General features: G+C 35.6%; 1 protein-coding gene across 2 annotated transcripts in view; it reads right to left on the bottom strand.

Annotated features, from left to right (window-relative positions):
* AFG1L (AFG1 like ATPase) overlaps positions 1–22,828 on the bottom strand; it is a 197,409-nt gene that overhangs the window by 95,443 nt on the left and 79,138 nt on the right. The window lies entirely within an intron of this gene.

The raw sequence follows: 22,828 nt of genomic DNA, 5'->3' as shown, positions 1-22,828 counted from the left end.
CGGACGCTTAACCGACCAAGCCACCCGGGCGCCCCAAGGCCACTTTACTTTAAAAGAAATTACCCCAAAATTAACATTCCATTCTCAATAGACTATAAATTTAATGCATTTATAAATAATAAGTTGCTCGTATCTTGTGCTTTACAATGGTAATTTTCATATATGCATGTGTCACAGTGTACGTATGTTTAGACACATATTCACACACATAAACACATACCGCAAGAGCAAAAAAGTGAAAAGGGGCAACAAATTTTAAATTTTGCATATTTTATTCTACTCTTCCTTTTTTCTTCTCTTCTAAAAAAAGACTTGGAATTTTATTCAAGAGATTGAACTTTTATTGCATATAAAACATTCCTCTTAAAAGTAAAATCTAATGAGATTTTTTTTAAGTATAATAATGTGAACAGTAAAAAGTTTCTCAATGAACTTAGATTATGTGTCTAATAAATAAACTCATGAATTAGATTATGTGTCTCAATTTTCCTTTAAATATTGCATTATAGGGTTCTTTCTAGATTTCCTTGTTTATAGAAAATGTGATAACTGAGACAGACTTCAACTGCCACATTTGCTTATAGAAATAAAACATGGTCATTAGGAAACATTTATTCTCTTTAGAAAAATATCCATCACAATATCATTACAGTGTATAAAGTATTTGCAAAGTTCTTTGGTTACTTAAGGACCAGAGGCTTTAATTCAGTTACATTTAATATTTTTATTTAGAGATATTATAAAAGGTAAGATAATGCTGGCCAGACTGTTGGAATTTCAACATTCAAAATGAGAGCTTTCCTTTCCTATAGTCAATACCTCAAATGAGTAAAATGGCTAAAATGTAGAAAATGAGTTATAAAATTAGCTATTTTCATAGTCTTCCCTAATTACCAAGTTGCTGGGAAAGGTGCATAAAAATAATGCTGTATGATAAGAGTTGACACCCATGATTATGACTAAGTGGTTAAAAAAATAAAATAATTTTAAATACACTCAATGTTTATAGCAGCTTTATTCATAAAAGCTAAAAACTTCAGCTTTATTTATAATGGCCAAAAACTGGAAGCAATCCAAATGTCCATCACTAGGTGAGTGGATAAACAGACTGTGGCATTTCTGTACAAAGAAATACTACTTAGCAATAAAAAAGATAAACTATTCATACAACAAAATAGATGAATCTCAAAATAATTATGCAGAGTAAGAGGCCAGGCATTAAAAAAAAAAGGGTACATACTGTTTGATTCCATTTATACAAAACTCTAGAAAAAGCACATTAAAGCTACAATAACAAAAAGCAAATGAGTGGTTGCCTAGAGAAGGGGCAAGGAGGATGACAGCGACACCCGGGACAGATGAAAAAAGGGAGAGAGCAAAGTTTTGAGTGTGATGGAAATGTTCATTATATTGGCTTTGGTGATGATTTCACAGATGTATACACATGCCAATATTTTATAAATTGTATTCTTTAAATATGTACCAATTATTGTATATTATACCTTAATAAGTTCTTCTAAAATTTATTGGGAAAAATACCAAAGGGAATACTGAAGAACACAATGTTATAGAATTAACATCAAGATATCACACTAATGAAAGTCTATCTATGTTAAGGTAACCTTTTGGTATTACAGAATAACATCTTTGTTATGGACACATAAGGCTCTGAGTTGTAACTTAACAAGCGTGCACCCTTTAGTGGGTCCATGACAATGTACCTACTTGTAAAGTAGGATGTAAAGCCCCACTTATAGTAGTCTTGATTAAAAGTTTCCACTCGTCAGCAAAATCAAATAATAATACCTGTAAGTCTTCAAGAGTTAATTTTTAAAAGGGTTAACTTTTTAAAAATCTGTGTTTATAAAGATATACAATTCAAACTTTATGCTCTGAAAAGTATTTTCTAAACAGAATTCTAAACAAAATTCATTTGGCTTGAAAACCTTTAGGTTTTTATAGAACACTTAAGTGAAAAAGAGCTGTTCTCATTAAATTGAAGAGTTTTTTGCAATTCAAATATTATGCTAATTATCAATGCAATAGATCCATCTCCTGAAATGTTATTTAGCTACCAATTTTTTCATACTAGTCCTTTAATATTATTTTTCCCAGACAAAGATTTTATGATACATTTATATCAACATTTGTCATTGTTTACTAAATACTGTTTAAAAATTCACCAGAAGTTCTTGCCTACGATTTTTTAACGACCTCTAAACACAGTTAAGTGAGCACTTGGTTATATAAGAGAGTATACTGGAATTATGGCACATTCATTTTTTGAGAATGGTTATAAGGACCTCTACATTCTCCACAGTGAATAACTATAATAATACTTACAGATGAAACAGAATGCAAAGCGGATTTTTAAAGTAATTACAAGGATCTAATGTACATGGATATACAGATATTTTCCTTAAAAATCCAAACATCGCAGAAGAGGTTATATACAAACCTAATGGTAACCATATATCAAAAACCACAAATAAATATGTGAAGAATAAAGAGAAAGAAATCCAAACATATCACTAAACAATTCAGCAAAACATGAAAAAAATGGCAAGTAAGGATCAGACAAAATCTTTACAAACAACCACAAAACAAATAATAAAATGACAATAAATATATATCTATCAATAATTACTTTGAATGTAAATGGTCTTAGTGCCTCAATCAAAAGACACAGGGTGAAAGAATGGACAAAAAAAAATAAGACCCATCTATATGTTGCCTACATGAGACGCATTTCAAACCAAAAGACACTTGCAGATTAAAAGTAAGGGGACAGAGAAACATCTAGCATGCAAATGGTTATCAAAAGAAAACCAGAGTAAAAATGCTTACATTAGACAAAATAGACTTTAAAACAAAGAGTGTAACAGGAGACATAGAACACCATATACTAACCAAGGGGACGATCCAACAAGACCTAACAATTGTAAATATCTATGTGCCCAACATACAAGGACCCAAATACATAAAACAGTTAATAATAAACATAATTACAGTAACAATAATAAAAGAATTAATCAATAATAATACAATATAATAATTAATAGATAATAATAATACAATAATACTTAACACTCTACTTACATCAATAGATCATCTACACAAAAAAATCAACAAGGAAACGATGGCTTTGAATGACACACTGGACCAAGTGAATTTAACAGATATAATCAGAACATTCCATCTGAAAACAGAATACACATTCTAGTCAAGTGCACATGGAACATTCCCCAGAATAGATCTCATTTTAGTTCATAAAATAAGTCTCAACAAATTCAAGAAGACTGAAATCATACCATGAATCTTTTCTGACCACAAGGCTATAAAAGTAGAAGTTAGACACAAGAAAAAATCTGGAAAGACTATAAATACATGGAGGTTAAATAACATGCTACTAAACAATGAATGGGTCAACAAGGAAATCAAAGAAAAATTTAAACAGTACATGGAAACAAATGAAAATGAAAACACAATGGTCCAAAATCTTTGGGATGCAGCAAAAGCAGTCATTAGAGTGAAGTTTACAGCAACACAGGCCTACATCAAGAGAGAAAAATCTGAAATAAACAACCTAAGCTTGCAACTAAAGGAGCTATAAAGAGAACAACAAACAAAATCTAAAACCAGGAGAAGGAAGGTAATAATAAAGATTAGAGCAGAAATAAATGATATGGAACTAAAAACAATATAACAGATCAATGAAACCAAAAAATCAGTAAAATTGACAAACCTCTAGCCAAATTTATCAAGAAAAAAAGAGAAAGGACTCAAATAAAATCACAAGCAAGTCAGAAGAAATAACAACCAACACCACAGAAATATAAACAATTATAAGAGAATATTATAAAAAACTATATGCCAACAAATTGGACAACCTAGGAGAAATGGATAAATTCTTAGAAGAGATAGAACATTTGAACAGACTTATAACCAGAAAAGAAATTCAGTAAGTAATCAAAAACTCCCAACAAACAAAAAGTCCAGAACCAGAAGGTTTCACAGGTAAATTCTACCAAAATGTTAACAGGAGTTAATACCTATAATTCTCAAACTATTCCAAAAACTAGAAAAGGAAAGAAACTTCCAAATTCATTCCATGAGACCAGCATTACCCTGATACCAAATCCAGTTAAAGACATCACAAAATAAGAAAACTACAAGCCAATGTATCTGATGAAAATAAATGTAAAAATCTCAATACTAGCAAAACAAATTCAACAATGCATTAAAAAATCATTCACCATGATCAAGTGGGATTTATTCCTAGGTTGCGGGAGTGGTTTAATATTTGCAAACCAATCACATCAATAAGAGAAAGGATAAGAACCATATGATCGTTTCAATAGATGCAGAAAAAGCATTTGACAAAGTAGAACATCCATTCACGATAAAAACCCTCAATAAAATAGGTTCAAAGGGAACGTGCCTCAACATAATAAAAGCCATATATGGAAAAAACCCAGAGCTATCATCGTCCTCAATCAGAAAAAAACTAAGAGATTTTACCTGAAGATCTACAAGACAAGGATGTCCACCCTCACTACCTTTTAACAGAGTACTAGAAGTCCTAGCCACAGAAATCACACAAAAAACAAAAAGAAATAAAAGGCATCCAATTGGTAAGGAAGAAGTAAGGTTTTCATCATTTGCAGATGACATTATATAGAAAACCTGAAAGACCCCACCAAAAAAATGATGGAACCGATAAATAAATTCAGTAAGGTCGCAGGATGCAAAATCAATACACAGAAATCTGTTGCATTTATACACACAAATAATGAGGCAGAAGAGAAATTAAGAAAACAATCCCATTTACAAATATACCAAAAACAGTAAGATACATACCTAGGAATAAACCCAACCAAAGAGGTGAAAAACCTGTACTCTGAAAACTATGAAACATTGATGAAAGAAATTGAAATGACACAAAGAAATGGAAAAACATTCCATACTTACAAATTGGCACAACAAATATTGTTAAAATGTCTATACTACCCAAAGTGATCTACACATTTAATGCAATCCCTATCAAAATACCACCAATATTTTTCACAGAACTGAAACAAACAATTCCAAAATTTGCATGGAACCACAAAAGACCCCAAATAGGCAAAGAAATCTTGAAAAAGAAAAGAAAAGCTACAGGTATCACAATTCCAGCCTTCAAGTTATATTACAAAGCTGTAGTAATCAAAACAGTATGGTACTGGCAAAAATACACATAGTTAAATAGAAGACAATGGAAAACCCAGAAAGAAACCCACAACTATATGGTCAATTAATCTTCAATAAAGCAGGAAAGAATATCCAGTGGGAAAAAGACAGTCTCTTCAACAAATGGTGCTGGGAAAACTGGACAGCAACATGCAAAAGAATGAAATTGGACTACTTTCTTACACCATTTACACAAAAAATTCAAAATGGATTAAAGACCTAAATGTGAAACATGAAACTATAAAAATTGTAGCAAAGAACACAGTAGTAACTTCTTTGACATCAGCTGTATCAACTTTTTTTCTAGATATGCCTCCTGAGACAAGGGAAACAAAAGCAAAAATAAACTATTGGGACTCCATCAAAATGAAAAGCTTCTGCACAACAAAGAAAACAATCAACAAAACTAAAAGATAACCTAAGGAATGGGAGAAGATATTTGCAAATGACACATCTGATAAAGGGTTAGTATCCAAAATCTATAAAGAACATATACAACTCAACACCCCCCCAAAAAATAATTCAATTAAAAAACGGGCAGAAGACACAAATAGACATTTGTGATGGCCAACAGACACATGAAAAGATATGCACCATCACTTACCATCAGGGAAATGCAAATCAAAAGTACAGTGAGATAGCACCTCACATCTGTCAGAATGGCTAAAATCAACAACACAAGAAACAACAGGTGTTGGCTAGGATGTGGAAAAAAAGGAACCCTCATGCACTGTTTGAGGGAATGCAAACTGGTGCAACCACTGTGGCTAACAGTATGGAGGTTCCACCAAAAGTTAAAAATAGAACTACCCTCCAAACCAGAAATCACACTACTGGATATTTACTGAAAGAATACAAAAACACTAATTCAAAGGGATACATGCTCCCCTGTATTTATAGCAGCATTATTTACAATTAATTGATGAATAGATAAAGAAGATGTGGCATATACACACAATGGAGTATTATGTAGCCATAAAAAAGAATGAAGTCTTGCCATTTGCAATGACATGAATGGAGCTGGTGAGTACAATGCTAAGTGAAATAAGTCAGAGAAAGACAAATACCATGGTTTTAGACAAATGTGGAATTTAAGAAACAAAACAAACAAGCAAATGGAAAAAAAGAGAAAGACAAATCAAGAAACAGACTCTTGATTACAAACTGATGGTTACCAGCAGGGAGGTGGTGAAGGATGGGCTAAATAGGTGATGGGGATTAAGGAGTGCACTTGCCATGATGAGCACTGGGTGATGTATGTAAGTATTATATCGCTATATTGTATACTTGAAACTAATATAACACTGTACGTTAATAAACTGGAATTAAAATAAAAACTTAAAAAAGAATTCCAACTGTCAAAAGTAACAGGGTATAATGCTTATTTATATAAGTACATATCTGTTGAGAGTAAGAAAACTTTTAGGACGGATAATTAAAAGGAGTGTTCCTATAAATTAACACAAAAAAAGTGCATGGCTTTATGGAACCAATCTGATTTATCCTTCCAGGAGATTCTTATTTTAGTATAGATTAAAATAAAATGGTCCCTTTAGACCATTTAAGAAGCAAGAACTATGTAGCTTTAAAAAAAAACAACCAACAAATTGGAGATGCAATAGTTATTAAATGCATTGATAATACAGCTAATTAAATGCTCCCATTGGATGGTATATTATCATTTTATATTCAACATACATTCATGAATTCCTACTGTATAGCTATGCTGAAATGAGTGCTAAAGACAAAAGATAAATGAAATAAATAAATAAACTAGGATTTACAGAATACTTACTAGGAGTCAGGCAATTCGCTTGGCAATGTATGCAAATCACAGTAACACAACAAAACAGGTATTTCTGCCTCCCTTTTACAGATAAAGAAACTGATACTGAGAGTTTCAGGTAATTTGTTGAATTTCCTGCCAGTGATTGGCATACCTAGGAGTCAAGGTCTTTAATGATGTTAAAACTTGTGGACTTTTTCAGAACCATGTTGTGACCCGTTCAGCTTACCACAGCTGACAGACACAACCAGACCATAACCATGATTCAAGGTGAAAAGGGACAGAAGGTATAAACATAATACACAGAGCACAAAGCTATTCAGTTTATCATGATTCAAAGACAGCTTTACAGAGATAAGAGTGGCACTAGACCACCCTGGAAAAGTGAGCAATGCCACCAAGCAGCAAGGAAGTAAGGGTATATCCATAATATTTAGGTCTTTGATTTTGTTAGTTTTCTTTTTATCCCCCCTGTTTTTTCTTCTTCTGTTCATTTTTCCCTGACATTTTCAGATTATTTGAATTTATTTTTAAATTCCTTTTTCATCTGACTACTGGGCTTTATTTTTGTTGTTGTTCCATGGGCTACAATATATATCCTTAACTTTTCATACTCTACTTAGAATCAATATCATATCACCTCACAATAAAGTGCAGAAAACTTACATCAATATAAGTACCTCCAAACTCCCCACTTTATGGGATGGGTATCATAGACATCATATCTACATACAATAATAAGCCCTAGAAGATAATATTATAATTGCATGAAAACCAATTATTTCTATTTTTTAAAAAGAAGAAAAGCTAGTTATATTTACCACAATATTTACAATTTCTGATGCTCTTCATCTCTTCTTAAGGATCCAAGTGTCCATCCATTATCATTTACTTTCTACCTGAAAAACTTCTTTTAGAATATCTTATAGTTCAGTCCCAATGGTGATGAATTCTTTACTTCTTTTTTTTCTTTATCAGAACGTCTTTATTTTGTCTTTATTCCTTTTTTTAATTGAACTATAGTTGACACACCATGTTATATTACTTCAGATGTGCAACACAGTGATTTTACAAGTCTAAACATCACACTATGCTCACCACAAGTGTAGCTACCATCGGTTACCTATAACACGATTACAATACTATTGACTATATTCTCTATGCCATATCTTTCATTCCCATGACTTATTCATTCTATAACTGGAAGCCTATACCTCTTACTCCCCTTCACCCATTTTGCCCATCCTCCCTTCTGGCAACGACCAGTTTGTTCTCTGTATTTATGTTTTTTTCTGTTTTCTTTTTTAGATTCCACATACAAGTGGAATCACAAGATATTTTTCTTTTTCTGTCTGACTTTTTCACTTAGCATAACACCCTCTAGGTCCATTCATGTTGTCGCTAATGGCAAGATCTTGGTTTTTTTTTTTTTATGGCTGAGTAGTATTCCATTGTGTGTGTGTGTTTGTGTGTGTGTGTGTGTGTGTGTGTGTGTGTGTGTGTGTGTATACACCAAATCTTCTTTATCCATTCATCTATCAATGGACACTTAGGACACTTAGGCTGCTTCCATATCTTGGCTATTGTAAATATTGCTGCAATGAACATCAAGGTGCATATAATTTTGCAAATAAGTGTTTTCATTTTCTTTCACTAAATATACCCAGGAGTGAAATTACTGGATCATATGCTATTTTTATTTTTAATTTTTTGAGATACCTCCATATTGTTTTCCACAGTAGCTATGCCAATATACATTCTCACCAACAGGGCACAAAGGTTGCAAATACTCACCAACACTTGCTATTTCTTGTCTTCTTGACACTAGCCATTCTGACAAGCGTAAGATGATATCTCATTGTGGTTTTGATTTGCATTTCACTGATGATTAGTGATATTGAACATACTTTCATGTGTCTATTGACTATCTGGATGTCTTCCTTGGAAAAATGTCTATCAGTCCTCTGCCCATTTTTTAATTGGATTATTTGGAATTTTGGTGTTTAGTTTCTTATGTTCTTTATAGATTTTGGATACTGACCCCTTATTGGATATATCATTTGCAAATACCTTCTCCTATTGATTTCTCATTCTGTTGATGGTTTCCTTTGCTGTACAGAAACTTTTTTATCTTGGTGTAGACAATAATTTGTCTTTATTCTTGAAGGAAATTTTTGTTTCATAAACAACTCTAGGTTGATGGGTTTTTTCCCCTAGCATAAAGACGTAGTTCCATGGTTGCTGGCCTCCATAGTTCCTAATGGAAGTCATCAGAAGCTAATCATTGTTCCCCTGTATTTAATATGCTATTTTTCTCTGGATGCTTCTAGATTGCTTTACATTAGGTTTTTAGCAGTTTGACTACAATATGCCTACCAGTGTTTTCTTGTATTTCCTCTGCTTCAATTTCACTGAGTTTCTTGAATCTGTAAATTTTTGTCTCCCACAGATTAGGAAATTTGCGATCATTATCTTCAAAAGTTTTTCTGCCTCATTCTTTCTTCTTGCCTTCTGGGATTCCAATTAGAACTATGTTCTAAAGCTTGTTATGGTTCTACAAATTCTTAAAGCTCTATTTCTTTTCTTCTATCACTTGGTCTCCATTCTTCACATTGGATAATTTCAAGTTCTCTGACTCTCTGCTCAGTTATTTCCATCTGCTATTAAGCTCATCAAGTGAATTTTTATGTAAGATACTGTCTTTTTTAATTCTAAATTTTAAACTTAGAACTTTTTTTTATTATTTCTATTTCTCTGCTGAGATTTCCTATCTCTTCATTCATTATGAACATATCTTCTTTAACTCATTTCTCTAACAATTATTATTATAATTGTTACTTTAAAGTCTATTGGGGTTGGTCTGTGTTGATTGTTTTTTCTCTTGGGTCATACTTTACTCATTCTTCACTTTGAGATTGTGTTCTGGGCCTTGTGGATTCTGTTTCATTCTCTGAAGACTGTCAATATTTTTGTTTTAGCAAGAAATTACCTTAGATGGACTCGAACTACAAACAGAAATCTCAGTTCAGGACCCTACCTTTAGTTAGGAAGTTTGTGATCTACTCTGCAAATGTATGGTTCAGAGATCAGAGACTCGGGCAGGATTTATACACAGAACTTAGAGCTACAGCCATCTAGTTCATTCTGGGATTCACTTCTCATTTCTCTGCAGTAATGCTAGCCCCAAACTCTGCATCTGGTTCTTCAGGCCAGAAAAACTGGGTTTTCTATCAGAATTTCAGTCATTCAGCGCAGTACTGACTTTACCTGCCCTAAAGGTGACAACCATTAAGAAAGATATTCTCGGGGCGCCTGGGTGGCGCAGTCGGTTAAGCGTCCGACTTCAGCCAGGTCACGATCTCGCGGTCCGGGAGTTCGAGCCCCGCGTCAGGCCCTGGGCTGATGGCTCAGAGCCTGGAGCCTGTTTCCGATTCTGTGTCTCCCTCTCTCTCTGCCCCTCCCCCGTTCATGCTCTGTCTCTCTCTGTCCCCAAAATAAATAAACGTTGAAAAAAAAAAAAAATTTTTTTTAAAAAAAAATAAAAAAAAAGAAAGATATTCTCTCCAATTTTGGACCTACTTCTAAGTCTTATCTGCCCTGACATTTTTCACTCTCTAAGACCTTCAGATAGTTCTGTTATATATTTTATTCAGAATTTATTATTATTGTCTGCAAGAAGGCCATTTGGCTAGAAGCTTAGGGCTTTGAGCTAGGAACTCAGCCATATCAGTTTTAGTTTTTAATAGATAAATGTATCCCATTGATATTTCCTGTTGACATGCTTGATCTTGTTTCATGCTCTATGCATACTTATTTTCTGTTTCTTCTGCTTTCTAGTTTTTGCTCTAAGAAATATTTTTTCTTTTACCTTATTTATACTTATTTGAAAAGTATACCTTAAATTCTAAAATACTTGACTGTACATTTCCCCAGTGGTAGTACCACAAATTATGATACTGTCACTCAGAATCAGTAAACTCTCTCTCCAAGGGGAAGAAAATTTACAAATATCTAAGCAAGCAGTAACTACAAACATTTATTTACACTCAATTCATTGGTATCATCAATTTTCTTATTTCAAACATTTCTTTTTGAGAAACATTAAGACCTCTTTCCTCCAGGGCACGCACTTACTTTTTTTTTCTTTATCATTTTATTCTCTTTATTCTATTTCTGCATACTTCTTAAACATTAGTGATTTCATTTTCTGATTTCTGAGTAAATAGGTTTTCAATTCAATCTGTCTTCTCTCCACTTAGATCTTCTATATTATACAGTCTATATTTTCCTGATTTTTAAAGAATATAAAACAGAAATGTCCTAATATTTACTTCTCTCTTTTCTACTTATTGTTCCCATATTATGGTATTTTCTTTTTACATGACCTTGAAAAAGGAGTGGTAGGACTAATCTCAGAGAATCCCTATAATCAAGATATGTGTTTTTTCCTTGGTTCCCTTCCCTATCCTCCCAGTTGTTCTTATACTCTTTCTGTCTCTACTGTAGTTCAATGTTAAAAAGTGATAGGTGGCATCCTTCCTTTGTTCATACTTGTAGTAGAAATACCAATATCCCAACTAAGCATAATAATGACTTTTGAACAGAGATACACGTTTTTGGTATCATATTAAGAAACTAGAGGAGGGCCCAAGATGGAGGAACCACATGGAAGGGTTTTTTTTTTTGCGTGTCTCATCCCTGAAATACAGCCAGATCAACACTAAACCATCCTGCACACCTAGAAAACTGATTTGAGGATTAACACAACAATCTGCACAATCTGAACCAGAGAACTCAGCAGGTACACAGCATGGAGAGGTGAACTGGGGGAGAAAGGTACAGAGGGCAGGGAGCTGTTTTTGCTTGTGGAGAGAGGACAGAGATGGGGGAAGAATACAGAGGGCATCCCCTCCGCCTGAAATCAGCTAGAGAGAAAAGAAAGAGTACACAAGGGACAGAATACACAAGGGAAAAAACAAAAAAAGGGAAAAAGGAGAAATGAGAGGACTTAAATTCCATTAAGACTCTATAAACAGGGGGAGCACAGAGTCTGAAACTCCGCAGCTCAATACCTGGCAGTGCTCTGGTGGGAAGGGCAAATCCCCAGGAGCAGAGAGCAAGATCCTCAGGGTCCTTAGGATACATGGGAAGAGGCAGTTCCCTGTTGGGAGGACTTTTGGTAGAGGCTGTGCCGCCTCCCCATAGCCAAAGGTCCCAGTGGATCCCAGAGAACATCCACATTCACTGGTGCTGGAACAAGGATGTTGGGAGGAAGCCTGTGCCAGATGTGTGTTGTTATTTTCATAATCCCTAAAACACTGCTGCTACATGATTGCATGAACTTTTTCTGGGGCAGGCTGGCACCCAGCCGCAGTCTCTGGGCATGAGCAGCAGCATGGTCTCCCAAACATTCCTAGAAGCGGGCCAGCATTGCTCATTGAGACCCTCCCCCAGGAGGTCTGAGTGGGTCAAAACCACAGTCCCTCAGAAGTGAGGGGTTGGGAAACACAGCCACATATGACATAAAACTCAGGAGGGAGGTGCCACCTGGCAACCTGATGGCTTGGTCACAGACAGTGTAAAAGCAGGGAGTGGACAAAAGCCAGAGACAAAGGAGGGGTGTGCAATTGCTGGTCAGGGAGGACACAGTTCCAACACTAGAGACTGGATAGCTGAGTGACGCGATGTTCACCCTTCCCACGCATGTGCATACACACCTACAAGCACCACAACAATCCATCCCAGTAAGCTAAGCATCGCCATCTAGTGGAGAACAGAGCCGTTACACTAAGCCCTGCCCAGCTGGACCAACCTCGCTCTCCAAGAACAACACAAGTCTGTCCGCCTGCTTAGTTTACAGACTATAAAGTGCCTCATAGTTCGACTTCTAGGGGAAACCAAGGTAATTTCAATCATACCTCACTCTGTTTGCTGGTCCATCTATTCAATTTTTTTTTCTTTTCTATTTCTTGAATATAGAATGAGAAAAAAATTTATTTTTATTTTCCATTTCTATTAAAAATATTTTTCTTTACATTTTTCCTACCACATTTTTTACTTTTTTGTAAATTTTTCAAATTCTATTTTTTTACTTCCATCTTTCATTTTATTCTATTTCATTGTATTCATTTTTTCAAACTTTCAACCATTTTCTTTTTTTTTCTTTTCTTTTCTTATCCTTCCCTTTTTTCTCTATCAAGCTCCTTTCAACAACCAGACCAGAACACACCTAGGATCTAGCATCCTTTATTTGACTTTTTTGTGTTGTTTTTAATTTTTTAATTTTAAGGGTTTTTTTTTTTACCTTATTAATTCCTTTTCTTCAAAATGATGAAATGAAGGAATTCACCCCAAAAGAAAGAACAGGAAGAAATGACAGGCACTTAATCAACACAGATACAAGCAAGATATCTGAACAAGAATTTAGAATCACAATAGTAAGAATACTAGCTGGGGTTGAAAACAGATTAGAATCCCGTTCTGCAGAGATAAAAGCTAGTCAGGATGAAAAAAAAAATGCTGTAACTGAGGTGCAATCTCAAATGGATGCCACAGCGTCAAGGATGGATGAGGCAGAGCAGCAAATCAGCGATACAGAGGACAAACTTAATAGAGAACAATGAAGCAGAAAAAAAGAGGGAGACTAACACAAAAGAGCATGATTTAAGAATTAGAGCAATCAGTGACTCATTAAAAAGGAACAACATCAGAATCATAGGGGTTCCAGAAGATGATGAGAGAGAAAAAGGGGTAGAAGAGTTATGTAAGCAAATCATAGCAGAAAACTTTCCTAACCTGGGGAAAGACACAGATCTCAAAATACAGGAAGCACAGAGGACTCCCATTAGATTCAACAAAAACCAATCATCAACAAGGCATATCATAGTCAAATTCACAAAATACTCAGGCTAAGAAAGAATCATGAAAGCAGCAAGGAAAAAAAAAGTCCTTAACCTATAAGGGAAGACAGATTAGGTGTGCAGCAGACCTATCCACAGAAACTTGGCAGGCCAGAAAGGAGTGGCAGGATATATTCAATGTGCTGAATCAGAAAAATATGCAGCCAAGAATTCTTTATCCAGCAAGGCCATCATTCAACATAGAAGAAGAGTTAAAAAGTTCCCCAGACAAACAAAAATTAAAGGAATTCGTGACCACTAAATCAGCTCTGCAAGAAATTTTAAGGGGGACTCTCTGAAGGGAGAAAAAACGGGGGGAAAAAAAAGAACAAAAGCAACAAAGACTAGAAAGGACCAGAGAACACCACCAGAAACTCCAAATCTACAGGCAACATAATGGCAATAAATTCATATCTTTCGGTACTCACTCTACACGTCAATGGACTAAATGCTCCAATCAAAAGACTTAGGGTAACAGAATGGATAATAAAACAAGATCTGTCTATATGCTGTTTACAAGAGATCCACTTTAGACCTAAAGACACCTTCAGATTGAAAATAAGTGGATGGAGAACCATCTGTCATCCTAATGGTCGCCAAAAGAGTAGCCATAGTTATATCAGACAATCTAGATTTTAAAATAAAGACTACAACAAGAGATGAAGAAGGGCATTATATCATAACTAAGGGGTCAATCCACCAAGAAGATCTAACAATTGTGAACATTTATGCTCCAAATGTGGAAGAACACAAATATATAAATCAATTAATCACAAACATAAAGAAACTCTTCGATAATAATACTATATAGCAGGGGACTTCAACACCCCACCTACAACAATGGACAGATAATCTAAACAGAATATCAACAAGGAAACAATGGCTTTGAATGACACACTGGATCAGATGGTCTTAACAGACATATTCAGAATATTTCATCCTAAAGCAGAATACTCATTCTTCACCAGTGCACATGGAACATTCTCCAGAACAGATCACTTACTGGGACATAAATCAGCCCTCAACAAGTAGAAAAAAGATCAAGATCATACCACACATTTTCAGACCACAACGCTATGGAACTCTAAATCAACCCCAAGAAAAAATGTGGAAAGATAACAAATACTTGGAGACTAAAGACCATCCTACTAAAGAATGAATGGGCTAAACAAGAAGTTAAAGAAGAAATTAAAAAGTTCATGGAAGCCAAAGAAAATGATAACACCACAGCCCAAAACCTCAGGGACGCAGCCAAGGCGGTCATAAGAAAGAAATATACAGCATCCAGGCCGTCCTAAAGAAGGAAGAAAGGTCAAAGATACACAACCTAACTTTACACCTTTTTGTTTGTTTGTTTATTCATTTTTCAGAGAGACAGACACAGAATGCGAGTGTGTTAGGGAAACCAGAAGCTGGTTCTTTGAAAGAAATAACAAAATTGATAAACCTGTAGCCAGATTGATCAAAAAGAAAAAGGAAAGGACCCAAATAAATAAAATCAAGAATGAAAGAGGAGAGATCACAACCAACACAGCAGAAAGAAAAACAATAATGAGAGAATACGAGCAATTATACGCCAATAAAATGGGCAATCTGAAAGACATGGACAAATCCTAGAAACATATAAACTACCAAAACTGAAACAGGAAGTAACAGAAAACTTGAACAGACCCATAACCAGTAAAGAAATCAAATTAGTAATCAAAAATCCCCCAAAACACAGGAGTCCAGGGCCAGATGGCTTTCCAGAGGAATTCTGCCAAACATTTAAGGAAGAGTTAACACCTATTCTCTTGAAGGTGTTCCAAAAAATAGAAATGGAAGGAAAACTTCCAAACTCTTTCTATGAAGCCAGCATTACCTTGATTCCAAAACCAGACAGAGACCCCACTAAAAAAGAGAACTATAGACCAATTACCCTGATGAACATGAACACAAAAATCCTCAACAAGATACTAGCCAACTAGATCCAATACTACATTAAAAAAGTTATTCACCATGACCAACTGGGATTTATACCTGGGATGCAGGGCTAGTTCAATATCCACAACACAATCAATGTGATACATCACATCAATAAAAGAAAGGACAGGAACCACATGATCCTCTCAATAGATGCAGAGAAAGCATTTGACAAAATACAGCATCCTTTCTTGATAAAAACCCTCAAGAAAGTAGGGATAGAAGGATCATACCTCAAGATCATAAAAGCCATATACGAAGGACCCACCACTAATATCATCCTCAATGGGGAAAAACTGAGAGCTTTCGCCTTAAGGTCAGAAACAAGACAGGGATGTCCACTCTCACCACTGTTATTCAAAATAGTATTGGAAGTCTTAGCCTCAGCAATCAGACCACACAAAGAAATAAAAGGGATCCAAATCCGCCAGGAGTCAGTCAAACTTTCACTCTTCACAGATGACATGATACTCTATATGAAAAACCCAAAGGATTCCACAAAAGAACTGCTAGAACTTATCCATGAATTCAGCAAAGTCGCAGGATATAAAATAAATGCACAGAAATCAGTTGCATTCCTATACACCAATAATGAAGCAACAGAAAAAGAAATCAAGGAATTGATCCCATTTACAATAGCACCAAAAACCATAAAATGCCTAGGAATAAACCTATGCAAAGAGGTGAAAAATCTATACACTGCAAACTACAGAAAGCTTATGAAAGAAATTGAAGAAGACACACACACAAAAAAAGGAAAAATATTCCATGCTCCTGGATAGGAAGAACAAATATTCTTAAAATGTCAACACTACACAAAGCAATCTACATATTCAGTGCAATCCCTATCAAAATAACACCAGCATTCTCCACAGAGCTAGAACAAACAATTGTAAAATTTGTATGGAACCAGAAAAGACCCCAAATAACCAAAGCAATCTTGAAAAAGAAAACCAAAGCTAGAGGCATCACAATCTTGGACTTCAAGATGTATTACAAAGCTGTAATCATCAAGACAGTATGGTACTGGCACAAAAACAGACACTCAGATCAATGGAACAGAATAGAGAACCCAGAAATGGACCCACAAACGTATGACCAACTAATCTGACAAAGCAGGAAAGAATATCCAATGGAATAAAGACAGTCTCTTCAGCAAATGGTGCTGGGAAAACTGGACAGTGACATGCAGAAGAATGAAACTGGACCACTTTCTTATACCACACACAAAAATAAACTCAAAATGGATGAAAGACCTAAACATAAGACAGGAAGCCATCAAAATCCTCAAGAAGAAAGCTTGCAGTAACCTCTTTGACCTCAGTCACAGCAACTTCTTACTAAACACATCTCCACAGACAAGGGAAACCAAAGCAAAAATGAACCATTGGGACCTCATCAAAATAAAAAGCTTCTGCATGGCAAAGGAAACAATCAGCAAAACTAAAAGGCAACTGATGGAATGGGAGAAAATATTTGCAAATGACATATCAGACAAAGGGTTAATATCCAAAATCTATAGAGAACTTACCAAACTCAACACCCAAAAAACAAATAATTCAGTGAAGAAATGGGCAAAAGACATGAATAGACACTTCTCCAAAGAAGACATCCAGATGGCCAGCCAACACATGAAAATATGCTCAGCATCACTCATCATCCAGGAAATACAAATCAAAACTACAATGAGATACCACCTCACACCTGACAGAATGGCTAACATTAACAACTCAGGCAACAACAGATGTTGGCAAGGATGCAGAGAAAGAGGATCTCTTTTGCACTGCTGGTGGGAATGCAAACTGGTGCAGCCACTCTGGAAAACAGGATGGAGTTTCCTCAAAAAATTAAAAATAGAACTACTCTACAACCTAGCAATTGCACTACTAGGTATTTATCCAAGGGATAGAGGTGTGCTGTTTGAAGGGACACATGCACCCCAATGTTTATAGCAGCACTATCGACAATAGCCAAAGTATGGAAAGAGCCCAAATGTCTTTTTTCCTTTTACCACTTTGTGTCTTACTGTCAAAGAAGCACAGCTGAGTTCAACTTACATATTTCCTCCATAAAAATGTATTCTTGTTTTTGATTGAATAAGTTCTTAAATTTATTAATTTCACATTTTAATTAATGTAACCTACTTGTCTATTATCAATTTGTTGTTAGGCTCTCCATGCTCTTAAATATTTTTTTTTCTCTACTAGAATATCATGTAATTAACGACATTCTATTTCAGAACCTAAAAATTGAGTAGCATATATATGAAATTTTAATTGTGCATTTTTGTTTTTGGCTCTTCTAATGACCTGACAGCATAATCTTTGATAAGTAAACTATGTCTATTGGTATATGGGCCATATAAAGTATTTCCCTAAATGACAAAAATGATGAATAAACCATTTAATTGGGGTTTTATAAAAATAAGAAATTAAATAAAAACTATCTCTAGATATGTTTTATCTGAAAATTTTCTAGCAATTTCCTATTCCTATAGATTTGATCCAAGATCCTCTCTCAAAAGCCTTAATCAGATTATCCTAGAAAATATAAAACAGTAGCACTACAAATGTTGCACTACAACTGTTGCTTAAAATATACTAAAATATAGGGGCGCCTGGGTGGTTCAGTAGGTTAAGCGTCCGACTCTTGGTATTAGCTCAGGTCGTGATCTCACACCTGTGAGTTTGAGCCCCATGTTGGGATCTGCACTGACAGCACAGAGCCTGCTTGGGATTATCTCTCTCCCTCTCTCGAAGTCCCTCCCCCACTCGCTCTGTCTCTTTCAAAACAGATAACTTTAAAAACTTAAAAATATAATATACTAAACATATTTTAAGCTTGCAAGAAGGTGGGAAAATCGCTACAGACCAGCAAAAAAACAGGAGGCTAAAAGCTAAAGTACTAATCATGAACTGATGCTGGTTTGGGGTTTTAGCAACTACCTGGGGTATAAAGAGTGAGACCTTGGACCCAAGCAAGAGAGGAATTCAAATTTAGGACTAGAAAAAAGTAACATACAGGCAGTCACTCTTTGGTACCTTATTCCCTTCACTCCCCCTCAAATATTACTTCCTTTTTTTCTCTTCTACACGATTTTTCTCTCTTAGGTTCCTAAATTCTGGTGTTGCTTTCACTTGGCTATCAATTATTTTCCATTAAAATTATTAATTGCTTATTAAATGTTTCTGCTCATTTTCCATTAAAATTAGTTTGTCTATTAATTGACAAGTTATAAGCTGTTAAAAAATTAGGGTATGATAGCAGTTTCCCTCAACAACAATAATTCCCATTCTTGTTCATGAAGTTTATGTTTTCACAACTAGAAATGGAGGGAATGAGATGAATGAAGTAGAAGAAAATTAAACAGAGATGCTAAAAAATTAATGAAGGGGAAAAATAGGTTTTTCTCCACTGAGCACTATCTTCAGGACCTTTAACCTCCAGACTTTTCTGTCTTTATTGAATGACAGGCATCACCACCTAATTGTACAAGCCTAAAATTTTAAAACAATTTCTAAATCTTCCTTTACCTTTTCCTCAGTGACCGCTCTATAACCAGGTACTATCCATTTTAATTCTGGAATATCTTTCAGATCTATCCTCTCCATATCCATTGGTATCACCATATATCAGAGTATCTGAAACTCAGAACTATAGACATTTTTGGTTAGATAATTCCTTGTTGTGAGGGGTAGCTCTGCACATTATAGGATATTTTGACAGAATTCTTGGCTTCCACCAAGAATTCTACTAGAGGCCAATAGCAGCACTTATTGCCACCCTCCCTGGTTGTGACAACCAAAAATGTCCCAAACACTGCCAATATCCCCCTAGGTGACAATAACTCCCTTATGCCAAACTAACACCATTTCTTATCCAGTGTGCTGCAAGAGCCTCCTAACATGTCTTTACTGAGTCCACCGCATCACTGCACTCCACTCCACAACCCATTCTCCACACTATACCCAGTGATAGTCCAACTCTGTTCTTGTCAGTCCCTACTGAAAGTACTCCAATGTCTTCCCATTTCTCTTAGAATAAAATCCAAAATCCGTATTTTTATTTTATAAGGTCTGTCACTTCTCCAGATTCATGTTATATGTACTTCACTGCATCCTACTTTCCTCCCTTCACTGTACTCCAGCCACACTGGCTACCTTTCAATTCCTCAAATGGGTCATTCTCTCTCCAGCCATTGGGCTTTGCCTCAACCCTGTGATAAGAAGATTCTTCCCCCACCTCTTATAACACTCTGAGAATAAGTAGATGCTATTAAAAATAATAATAATAATAATAATAATAATAATAATAATAACAACAACCTATCTGGAGGCTCTAGATGAAAAGCTGTGACCTAAAGAAAAAGTGGAATGCATTTTGATGGTTGGAAAAGAGGACACACTTTATCTAGGACAGGGTAGACAAAGATCAGTGATGACCAACAAGGAGAAATGATAGAGGATAATGTGTAAAGAGTCACAAAACCTAGGTTCTAACCTCTTTTCTGCCATTTCTTATCCATGTGATTTGTTTTTAATCTTAATTAACTTTTTTCATCTACAGTTCTATTAGTTTGAATACAAGTAACTACAACCATGACCAGGATACAAAACACCCAAAAAAATTATCTTATGTTGCCCCTTTGCAGTCAAACACCTTCCCACTGTAGCCTCTGGCAACCAGTGACCTATTTATTCTTTGTCCTATAATTTTACATTTTCCTCGTACATACGTATATGTCATCTTCTTTATAATAAAATATTAAGCCATTTATGATGATTGTCTGCCATGGCAAAAAAACCCAAAAAACAAAACACAGTGTATGACAGTGTCCCTTCAATGGATCATATTTAGAAAAGGCTTTACGTTTGAGGCTAATGCCCAATTTTTGTAATTCCACATCTTGAACTTTCAGTCTTCTCTGAAAAGTGGTTCCACTTTGGATTTCTGTATGCTACCTTGGTGGGCCTGTAACTTTGCTCACTCCTACAAAGCTTTGAGTTCCAGAATGCTCCTTAACCTTTCCCTGTGGCTGTCCTTCCTCAGTTTTTCACTGCCAACTGAGCAGCAAACTGCAATCATCCTTTCGGCAGTCTTTACTGGTGCTGGTGGCAGGGGCAGTGTTCCAAGCTTGTTCTACCACCTTGCTATTTATAGCTTGTCACTGAATGTTTAAAGGCAATACTGATGACACAGTTAAGTCACCAGTCAGCTAAAGGAGAGTCTTCACAGATGATCTAATATGAAAACACTCACTGCTGTGTCTCATAGCGTTATCACCCTAGTAAATCACAAGAATGCTGGGATGCCTGGGTGGCTCAGTTGGTTGAGTGTCTGACTTCAGCTCAGGTCATGATCCCACAGCTCATGAGTTCAAGCCCCACGCCGGGCTCTGTGTTGACAGCTCAGAGCCTGGAGCCTGCTTCAGATTCTGTGTCTCCCTCTCTCTCTGCCCCTAACCCACTCACATTCTGTCTCTGTCTCTCTCTAAAATAAGTAAACATTAAAAAAAAAAAATTAAGGGGCACCTGGGTGGCTCAGTCAGCTAGGCGGCCGACTTCGGCTCAGGTCATGATCTCGCTGTCTGTGAGTTCAAGCCCTGCGTCGGGCTCTGTGCTGACAGCTCAGAGCCCGGAGCCTGTTTCGGATTCTGTGTCTCCCTCTCTCTCTCTGACCCTCCCCTGTTCATGCTCTGTCTCTCTCTGTCTCAAAAATAAATAAATGTTAAAAAAAAAAAAAATTTTTTTTTAATTAAAAAAAGAATGCTATCTATAACAGTATTATAGATATTTTACTAAGGGCATCTGAATCATTCATAATTCTCTTATAATCGATGAGGTATAACTACAGTTGTTTGAATAACTGGATTTAATAGTATTAATTAACTGATGTCTCCCTAAAATAAGGCCTCTAATGGTATGCTATGAGGGTCTAAACTTGGTTACGTTTTAATTAATGAATGGCTGAAGATATAGCAGCATGATTACCATTTTATAAACGTCATAGTAGGGATAGCTAAAACTAATCTGTTAGAACCACACTTCAAAAAGATACAAACATAAATCAAATATAATCAAACATAAATCATAAAATAGAACAATGCAGACAGACTAATAAGCTGAAATGTAATAGGAAGAAAAAGAAATCAACTACACAAACACAGAATGAGAGACACCTAGTTTGACAGCAGCTCACAAAGTAAGATCTAGGTAACAACAGATTATAAACTCAATATAAGTCATCCACATGACATGGCTTATTAAGGAAAAAACTCACACTATCACTATTACATTGCTTTTTTCAGATCCACCAATAAACTCCATGTTACTAATTCCAATGGTCAATTCTCAACCTCCCCTTCGCCTCCTAGCAGCATTTAACAAAAGTGGCCATCCATCCTTTTGTACCATTTTCCTTTTCTTCACTTGATCCTCTGTTGGTTCTCCTCTTACCTCACTGGCTGCTCTGACCAGCTTCCTTTAGGACCAATGAACTCCCAAACTTTCATCTCCAATCTAAACTTTTCCATTAAAATCCAAACTCTGATATGCATCTGCCTCAGTACTTTCCCCTCCCTACCCAAATCTGCTTCTCCTGTAGTCCTCTCCATCTCAGGAAACATCAACTTCATCCTTTTAATTGCTCAAGCCAAAACCTTTGAGTCATTCTTTATCCCTTTCTCTTTTTTTAATACCATATATTCATCCCATTAGTAAATCCTCTTGGCTCTGCTTACAAAATATATCCAAACTCTGACTACTCTCACCACCCTCACTGCTCCATTATCTCCCCTCAGGATTGCAGCAATGATATCATCAACGGTCTCCTTACTTCCAACTTTGAAATCTCATCCCCACAATCCATTCTCAGTATTGCAGCCAGGGATAACCTTTAAAAACATGCATTCATTCAACATTCACTCTAAGACTATTGAGATCATCTAGGCACT

The sequence above is a fragment of the Leopardus geoffroyi genome, chromosome B2 (assembly GCF_018350155.1).
Source record: "Leopardus geoffroyi isolate Oge1 chromosome B2, O.geoffroyi_Oge1_pat1.0, whole genome shotgun sequence".
Lineage (NCBI taxonomy): Eukaryota > Metazoa > Chordata > Mammalia > Carnivora > Felidae > Leopardus > Leopardus geoffroyi.
The sequence above is the reverse complement of the archived record's forward strand: the minus strand, read 5'-3'. Positions and strand labels throughout refer to the sequence as shown.